The sequence below is a fragment of the Ammodytes marinus genome (genome assembly GCF_949987685.1).
Source record: "Ammodytes marinus genome assembly, chromosome: 9".
In the NCBI taxonomy this organism is placed as follows: Eukaryota; Metazoa; Chordata; class Actinopteri; order Uranoscopiformes; family Ammodytidae; genus Ammodytes; species Ammodytes marinus.
Window position 1 is genome coordinate 27,879,145 of NC_137213.1, and position 9,684 is coordinate 27,888,828.

At 40.9% G+C, this 9,684-nt stretch overlaps 2 protein-coding genes across 2 annotated transcripts in view; one reads left to right on the plus strand and one right to left on the minus strand.

Annotated features, from left to right (window-relative positions):
* LOC307255649 (arylsulfatase I-like) overlaps positions 1-9,684 on the plus strand; it is a 225,129-nt gene that overhangs the window by 92,118 nt on the left and 123,327 nt on the right. The window lies entirely within an intron of this gene.
* LOC307255880 (integrin beta-1-like) overlaps positions 1-9,684 on the minus strand; it is a 30,955-nt gene that overhangs the window by 17,558 nt on the left and 3,713 nt on the right. The window lies entirely within an intron of this gene.

Below are 9,684 nucleotides of genomic sequence, written 5' to 3' on the forward strand. Positions count from 1 at the left end.
CTGACTCCTAAAATAATAGTTTTAAAACGTATCAGGTTAAATGCTCTGTGATGCTGTGTATGAAAGCCACTGGGCATAAGAGAGGAGGAGCCTTTCTTATTTTGCTAATTCCAAATATGGAGGAGGAATGATTTGCCCACAAACTGAGCTGACGTCAGTTCTTCTTGGGCCTTTTTCTCAAACCACTGAACTACATAGTTGCTTTCTGACTGTGTGGGGATGATTATTTTAATGACCACGCAGCCAGGCTGGTGGAATTTGTTCTCAGTACAGCTTGGTACAGGTTCCAACTTGCAAAAAACATATAACACAGATATACACAGACATACACACTGCACAATACATAGGGCCATGCTTAATCCTCAGAGTTCAGAATGTGTATTGCAGTTGGAATTAAACTGTTTTTGAACCGGGTTGTTTTGGAGGCAATTGTCCTGTGGTATGGAAGCATCCATGTAGCTATCAGCTCCATCTGAAAGGTAGCTGGCTGGTTGGTTGGTTTACCTCTACACAGCATTTAAGATAAGACTTGACAAGACAGGGAGAGAGACAAGCGGAGACATACACAAATGTTGACTCATAATGAGTGTACAAGAACAGCAGACTTGTAATCACAGCAATAGAGCAGCAGCTATTTTTCTAGGATGACCAACTTTTCAAGCTACCTCAGGAATAACTGTGGTTCATCAAGCAGCGAGTCTTAAGATGCCTCTGTCTCGACCACACTGAGCTACTGAGTATCAACAAACCACAACACCATGAAGAACCAAGCAAAGATTAAAATCTAAAAAATGTCGGCTAGGAAATAGCTTTTGTGGTGAATAAATAAACTCAAGCTAAGGTCACAGCTTCACCAGTCTATAGCAGAAGACAGAGGTGTGTGTGTGTGAGAGTGAGTGAGTGAGTGAGTGAGTGAGTGAGTGAGTGAGTGAGTGAGTGAGTGAGTGAGTGAGTGTGTGTGTGTGAGAGTGAGTGAGTGAGTGAGTGAGTGAGTGAGTGAGTGAGTGAGTGAGTGAGTGAGTGAGTGAGTGAGTGAGTGAGTGAGTGTGTGTATGTGTGTGCGTGCGTGTGTGTGTGAGAGAGTGAGTGAGTGAGTGAGTGAGTGAGTGAGTGAGTGAGTGAGTGAGTGAGTCTGTGTGTGTGTGTGTAAGTCTGTCTGTCTGTCTGTCTGTCTGTCTGTCTGTCTGTCTGTCTGTCTGTCTGTCTGTCTGTCTGTCTGTCTGTCTGTCTGTGTGTTCCATATTTGGTCAGGCAAGTATTACAATTGACACACTTCTTTTTGACTGTTTGCCAAATAGTCAAACCTCGGAGCAACTCCTGTAGATTTGCCCGGGTCAGATAAAGAGAGGAAATGAGCCAGTGTTGACACTACAGTAGCTAAAGTCAACAGCTGGGTCCCAGAATAGTCCAACTACTGTTCAACATTATCAAGGATATTATTTTAACAGTTAAAGGAATATTCCACCCAAACGGAACCGGCATTCTATCATTATAAAATAAAATAATAAAATCGCTATTATCATACATAATATAATGAATGAGGTTTTTCTTCCCTCAGTCTTTCCTTGGCCCAGCTGTCCTGTTAATCCTAACCCTACATTTTTACTGAAGTGATGTCACACATGGTAAAAATAGGGTTAGACAGTGAGACCATAAAAACACTCTTTCTGCCATTTCTCAGGCTAAGATGAACCGATTTCTAAAATGTTTGCACATGTATACTACATAGGATCTCAGAGTTCAATAAACTTGCATATTCCCACCAGTGAAATAGGGCTTTTACTATGAGCGAAGGAGAAGTCAAACTAGTGGATGCACATTTTTTCAGTAGCTTGTCAGTGAGAAATTCTAATAATATATTTGCTGCTGGTCTGCGGTCCAGAGGGAACAGAATGCTAAACAGCCACATCCTGTGCAATGAGGCCTGATCACCCACTTTAAATGCAACTTCCCTGTGTGTTGTACTACTGTGCTTTAGTGATAGATATTTGTAGTAGGGCTGCAGTAAATGGTGAAAAGAAATATATAGTGACAGTGCAGACCAAAACAAATGCCACATTAAAAGTAGGGCTACACAATGAATTGTACAAAACAAGAACTTTTTTTTTTCTCCTTTTCAATTCTAGGTTTTTTTTTTATTTTTATTTTTTTAACCTTTATTTCTACAGGTAAATCCCATTGAGACCGAAGACTCTTTTGCAAGGGAGACCTGTTCCCATTCCCACGTTACCATTCACACACACATTCATACACCGATAGCAGACTAACTATCGACATTCACACGAGGCAAGGTGGGTGAAGTGTCTTGCCCAAGGACACAACAACTGTGACACAGGTGGCAGCAGGGCGGGGATCGAACCTCCAACCCTTTGATCATCAGCCGACCCGCTCTGCCAACTGAGCCACAGTTGTTTTTAGGTAAGTAAGGTTAGGTAAGTGTCAGTTTTCAACTTTTTGTTGAACAAATAAATGATATGAGAGATTCCAGTTTGTGCAGCCTGTATTAAAGAGCACTGGTAGTTAGGGAAAAGTATAGAGCCCAATGTGATTAGAATTGTATGGACACTTTTTAGGCCTGCAACAGCACATGGAAGTTATTTTCTATCGATTTCACAATTTTCCCTTTAAAAACGTTCTAATTAAACCCCCACACACAGAAAATAACTTGTGGTGGAAACAAACAAAAGCATTTAACACAACATACCCAGCCTGATTCTTAATAAATACAATTCCAGCTGACTCCAAGTGCAAAGACTGTTCTACTCCATTAGAGCTCCTCCCATACATTCCTGAAGCCAGGCTTTGTTTACCTCTCTGGGGCTAGTGCTGCAAATTACACCGAGCTGACAGATTGGGAGGGGTTTCAGTGAGGGTCTGCACTGACTGTGTGCCCCATACCAATACATTAGGAGGAATTTAATTTAATTTAATTTTTATTTTTCCTTTATTTATCCTCGAAAGATCAACTGAGGGGTGACTCATTTACAATGATGTCGAGTTAAAAATTACAATACAAACACAAACACAATGCAATTATACAACAAGCTGATAAAGAGACAAGAACTATATTCAAACATTCAGATCAAATGGTTGAACCAGAACATTGACCAACCAAAAAAATTACATATATTTATAGTATAGTGTTTCTAGAAATGGTCTTGGGGCATGAATGGTTACACTGGAAAACAGGCTTGCTTCAATATCTTTCACTCTTTGGTCAGATGTGTCTGATGGTGGGAGCAATAATGTAGTTTCTCAACTCCTCTACGATTGAATCAGAATTTACATGAAGGAAGGCAAGGCAAGTTTATTTCTATAGCACAATTCAGACACAAGGCCATTCAAAGTGCTTTACAGGGGCATGAAAACTACAGAAAGAAACTACAGGAAGTAGATTGTCTTCCTCATCCCATAATGCATAGCGTTTCGTCCAAAAATGCTGGATCCAGTCTGGTCACGTTCTCAACCAAATCTCCATTTTTACATGATCAAATTTTGTTTTACCACCACTAGACAGCGCCCTATGATTTTAGCTCCAAAGCATTGAGAACAGCGGCTAAAAACTCAAAGGTGATTAAGCTGAATCACTTTATTGCATTATTGCCCTCGTCGGAGAATGAGACTTCACTGCTTCAAAAGAAACGGCAGGACATAAAAGTTGGTACTGATAAAGAGCAGATAAAAACGTCGGGCAGGTCGAATCCATAACAAGGCAAGTTTATTTATAAAGCACAATTCAGATACAAGGCCATTCTAAGTGCTTTACAGGGGCATGAAATACATAAGCGAATGAGAATTAAAAAATTTAAATTAAATAAATAAAACATAAAAAAAAAAAAAAAAAAAAAACAGGTTAAAAAGGGAAACAGACTAACTGCTCCTCTTCATAACATAAAAGATGGCCGACAACAGGGAGAAAAAGGTCAGAAATCTGTGTCAATCAGTTAAGACAGTTAAGCACATTGCTGTCTGTGTTTACCACATAGCAAAGCATGGCAGCATGATCTCTTATCAACAGTCCATTTCATTCTTTGGATAGAGAATTCCTGACTCGTGAAATCTTTTGAGCTGAAGTCTGCCTTGGGTTTGTCACTCAACCACCTACTGCCTACTAAACAAATAGATCACCCACGATGCAATACAATTTAACTAACTTGTATTGCAATTGGCTTATGTGGACAATTTTTTTTTTAACTTTTCAACTCCTGAACAGAAAAGTACAGCAACAGGGGTGTGCTAGTGGTGTAGTGGTTAGCGCCCCCTCCCCCCCCCCTCCCCACCCCACCCCCAATAAAGGCTCTGTGCTCATCGCAGAAGACCAAGGTTAGAATCCGGCCCAGGTCGTTCTCTGCATGTACCTCTCTACCCCATTTCATCTCTGTCTCTCGACACTATCAAATAAAAATGCCAAAAAATAATCTTTAAAAAAAGTCAAGCAAAAAAAAAAACATGCAACGTCTCTCTCATTCTCCATTTTGAATTTGAACCTGTTGCCCTCTCTCTCTCTCTTTCTCTCTCTCCATCTTCAAACAGTAACTGCGGTCTATGCTATTAGTATTAGCGATGACAGCGCTGAGAGCCTAATATTTAGAGTAACAGGATTACACTGGGTCCAGTCATGACTTTGTATGGTCAGGCTTGGAGAGGACGGCAGAGACCAACGCATACTTTGTGTTTGTAATGCTTAATGTCATTGTCATGATTTTTCATTTCCAATTCCACAAACACTACGCAGAGCAGCTCAGCTCTTTCCAACACCAGTACAGTAGAGACAGCGGCTAAAACTGGAATTGATCTAATATGGTTATGTGAAGAAAAAGAAAAAGTAACCGTGATGTATTGAGTTCAAGAATAGTTTGTTATTGTTTCAGAAATGTATCAATAAGTTAATGGCAAGTTACCACATTATCGGCTTTTATTACATTAAAATACCTCCACCGGTATGACTGTGTGTGAATGAATGGAACCTGGAACCCTGTAAAGCGCTTTGAGTGCCTAGAAAAGCGCTATATAAATCCAATCCATTATTATTATTATTATTAAAAATGAAAATATTATTGTGTTATTGGCTGCTACAGCAAAACTACCTGCTTTCCAAAGAAAAAAATAAAATTAATAGAATATCTTTGCTTTCAACACAAGCAGTGGCATCATCCACAGAGTGAACCAGACAAATGTTTGTTCAGGAATTTCTTCCAACAGCTGCTGTGAAGAGCCGAGTGTAACTCAAGACTCTTCAGCTCTCCTTGTTTTGGTGCACTGTCTCCCACCAGCTTCACAAGGGTCAGAGGAGATGTGATTCAATCTGCCGTCTAAAACTACAGGGGCCACAGATATGATTTCTCTGATGTAAAGTCACACAGAGCATTCCCCTGCCCCTGTAAAGCACTTTGAATGGCCTTATGTCTGAATTGTGCTATAGACTTGCCTTGTCTTGCCTCGTCTCCGCTAGCTGGGAGTGTAAATTGCCGGTTTCATCACCAATGCCATGATAATTTCATCCTAATGACAATGATACGATATTGGCGGATATCACAACTAAGTCTGCAGGGATATGACTTTGATATGATATGACTTTGATTCTATTCAGGGGGCCTGTGATTGACATGAGACGATCGCATGATATGACCATTTATAACCTGTAAAAGATAATTTCTGATTGAGTTTGGGAATGGATGTTGCTGCACAGAGTAAAATGGTTGACTAATATATTTAAGTTTTAACCATCCAAATGATGAAATCAATGAGGGTAAAAAGAAAATTCTTCATAATAAAAAAAATCTTGTAATGTCTGTTGTTTTGGTGCACTGTCTCCCACCAGCTTCACAGGGGTCAGAGGAGATGTGATTCAATCTGCCGTCTAAAACTACAGGGGCCACAGATATGATTTCTCTGATGTAAAGTCACACAGAGCATTCCCCTGCCCCTGTAAAGCACTTTGAATGGCCTTATGTCTGAATTGTGCAATTTAAATAAACTTGCCTTGCCTCTGCTAGCTGGGAGTGTAAATTGCCGGTTTCATCGCCATGATAATTTCATCATACTCAGGTGCCTGTGATCGATATGAGACAATATCATATGTCCATTTAACACCTGTTAACCTGTAAAGATAATGTCTGATGGAAGTTTGGGAATAGTTGTTGTTGTTGAACGAGTAAAATGTTCTACAGATATTTAAGTTCAAGTCACCAAAACTGAATGAGATGCGTTAGATTTCCTGCCCATCCAATTTAAAAATCAATGAGGGTAAAAAGAATTCCTCATAAAAGGGGGCGCCCTTAGCTCAGTTGGTAGGGCATCTCCCCCATGGGCCCGGCCAGCAGCGGACCCGGGTTCGATTCCAGCCCGCGGTCGTTCTCTGCATGTCACTCCCCTCTCTGCCCCATTTCAACTCTGTCTCTACACCATCAATAAAGCATAAAAATGCAAAAAAAAATATCTTAAAAAATAAATAAAAATCCTCATAAAGACATAAATTCCTCTGCAAAGCCACGTTTTCAAAGTGTTTCCCCATATCAGGGTCAGATTGAGTGGCCCTTAAAGCAGTTGAACATGAGGGCTTTGACTCAGACTGTACAGACGTGTGTCGACACAACATCTTTGTCTAAAGCCCTTCCTTTGTTTACTGATAGCGATTCTCATTCTCATTAACTGAAGGAAACTCACCATGCCAAGTCTGGGTCACACTTCCTCTTGATAGGGCCCACAGTCATTTAAACCTGCAGTGTGTAGAATTTTTGGTTTTATTTCCTAGCAGATTTTGTAGAAAGTAATTATAATATCCATAAGTACATTTAATTTAGTGCATAATAGCTGAAAAAAATTTTTTGAATTATTTTTTTCTCCCTTAGAAAGGGTCTCATATATGTCCATATTTCTGCATATCTTGGACCAAGGCCTAGTGCCACCATCTTGAAAGTGTCATAGTTGGAATGTCATCAGGTGCATTGTTTAAAATTTAGAATTGTTCTTGTCCTTGAAGGCCACTGTAGCTTCTGTTATTATTCTAAAGGGTTGGGGTTACCCAGGGAGTGTTGCATTCTAGAACTTTGTAGAACTTTCTTGATGATGTCATATTACACACTGCACCTTTAAGGCCTGAAAAACGGCACTGTATTCTTTTAGCTCTATAAAGTTTATATTAGGGTGTATTAGGGTGGGCGCTCTGGTGGTGTAGTGGATAGAGCATGTGCCATATTGGCTCCAGGATTCGTTGCAGTGGTTCAAATCCGACCCGTGGGACCTTTACTGCAGGTCATCCCCCCCTCTCTCTCTCTGTCTCCCCATTTCAACTCTGTACTATCTAATGAAGCTTGAAAATGCCAACAAATAATCTTTAATAAAAAAGACAGTATTAGGTTAACGGGAGCGACAAAATTAGGAAGAGGACTTTTTTTTCAAACTAAAATCTTTCACATTAAGGCATTTCTGCAGCTGACATATTTCTTTATAACAACAGCAACTAAAAAAAAGTGTTTCCCGTTAGCATAGCATGTTGTGTTGATGTAGCTTCTCTTGTTGAACAATGGAAAAGAAAAAAATGGCAGAGAGGTGTCAAAACAAATGCGATTATTTCAACTCGTCTGGTAGTGGATTTTTAGTTCAAATTGAACGCACGCACGCACGCACGCACGCACGCACGCACACACACACACACACACACACACACACACACACACACACACACACACACACACACACACACACACACACACACACACACACACACACACACACACACACACACACACACACACACACACACACACACACACACACACACACACACACACACACCCACACCCACACCCACACCCACACCCACACCCACACCCTTTTTAGTTCAAATTGAAGGTTAAAGTTCACTAGCACGTTTCACAATGCACTACATTCTTGGGTGCAGCTTGTATGCAAGACGTTGATACAACACCAAATAAGCAAAATAAACGAGTGCCAGTTCTAACACAAATCGAGCTTGCAGTTCAAAAACACAAACAGCTGAAGCGTGTGGTTTCTCTTCGTGCACGCATCTGAAGAATAATCCTGGAAGTAATTGCATAAAGTGCCACATCGCTTTCTGGTTTCTCAGTGGTTTCTTGTTTCGCAAGATGAGCGGTGAACCACACAATGCTTCACTAATGCTGGTGGTGGGTTAGCTCACTCTTTCTGATGAAGAGTTTAGTTGTGTTGCAGCATGTTCTTGTTTGTACCGATTGGTGGCATAGTTTGCAGACTGTCTTACTAACCCTACTAACGTCCTCACTCCTACATACTCAACATGTATATACTACATACTGTCTACTTAACCGTCGATTGTGTATGCGAGGTTTGTGCATGTCCTTGTTTGTACCGTTTGATGATAGTTTGCAGACCGTCTTAATATGTGCTTCATCACTTTTCAGATCCAAATCACATAGCAGTCACAGATTGTAGTTTGATTTACGTTATTTTCAAGCAGTCAAAAGGCAAGCTAACCTGTATTGTTTTGTTAACACAGATAAAAAGCATGTTGGTGAAGGTTAAAAATAAATAAATAAATAAAGCCATAGTGTGTAACTTTTTTCATGTACATTAATGTCACTAACAATCAAGCCATGGCCAAACAAGTTGACATAAAGTTGATTTAGCCAATCAGCTCCACAAAACTCTCTCTGTATTTCTCAGTATGGCAGCGTTTACAAACTGGTGCTGGAAAAATGTATCGTGATGATATGTTTTGCCATGATATCTATCACCCATCCCAATAATCTGGCAGCTATGTGCAAGGAGGAAAACACTATTGTAATGTCCCCAGAGCTGGCACATTCATTTTGCATCCTGGTGTAATATCCATCTATCAAGGTGAAAGGTGGTTCTCTGCTCAACACAAGTCAGCACTGTTCACACTGGGTGGGTCTCTGCTAGTCCATAAAATCAGTTGCCCATCCCCCCCCAGAGCTCAGTTTGCCAGCCGCTCGCCCACCCGGCCCCCACCTGCTGCTGGAAGTCACGGCCCAAGATCAGTCCATTAGGGCCCCACACATCTCAGCATGACGCCAATACATTTACGGAGTCAGTGTTTCTGGAGAACGCTTGTTGTCAAAATCACTTTGTGTCAAAATAAATTAATATCTACTCATCACTCACTACCTGCCTGTACTGTGTGTGCGCTGAAGAAGAAAAAAAATACACAGCCTAGGCTCTGTAAACTGGTAAACAAAGGGTTTGTAATAGTCCATTAGGGGCCCCAAACATCTCAGCAGGACGCCAATACATTTAAAGGTGGAGTCAGTGATTCTGGAGAACGCTTTTTGTCAAAATCAGTGAATATCTTCTCATGATCCGCGCTACCTGTCCGTAAAATATCTGGTGTTTAATACACAGCCATAGGATCTGTAAAGTGGCATGTAAACAAAGGGGCCCATCTTAGCCAGCACCATACCAGTTTACAGGACCTAGGCTGTGTATACACAACAGATTTTGTTCAGCGCACAGTCACACCCAGGCGCTGCTCTTAATGCTGTAGAAGGATCAGGAAGAACCCTCTTCACTTCTGAATGCACACGCAGCATGTTTAAAGGAAACCCGGCCTACATGCAGGAATACTTCCTTCATCCAGCTCACATCTGCCTCAATGCCCGATACAGAACTTTAAAGGGGACATATTCTATTGTTTGGGTTCAAATGTGAATGTTTGGTGTCCAC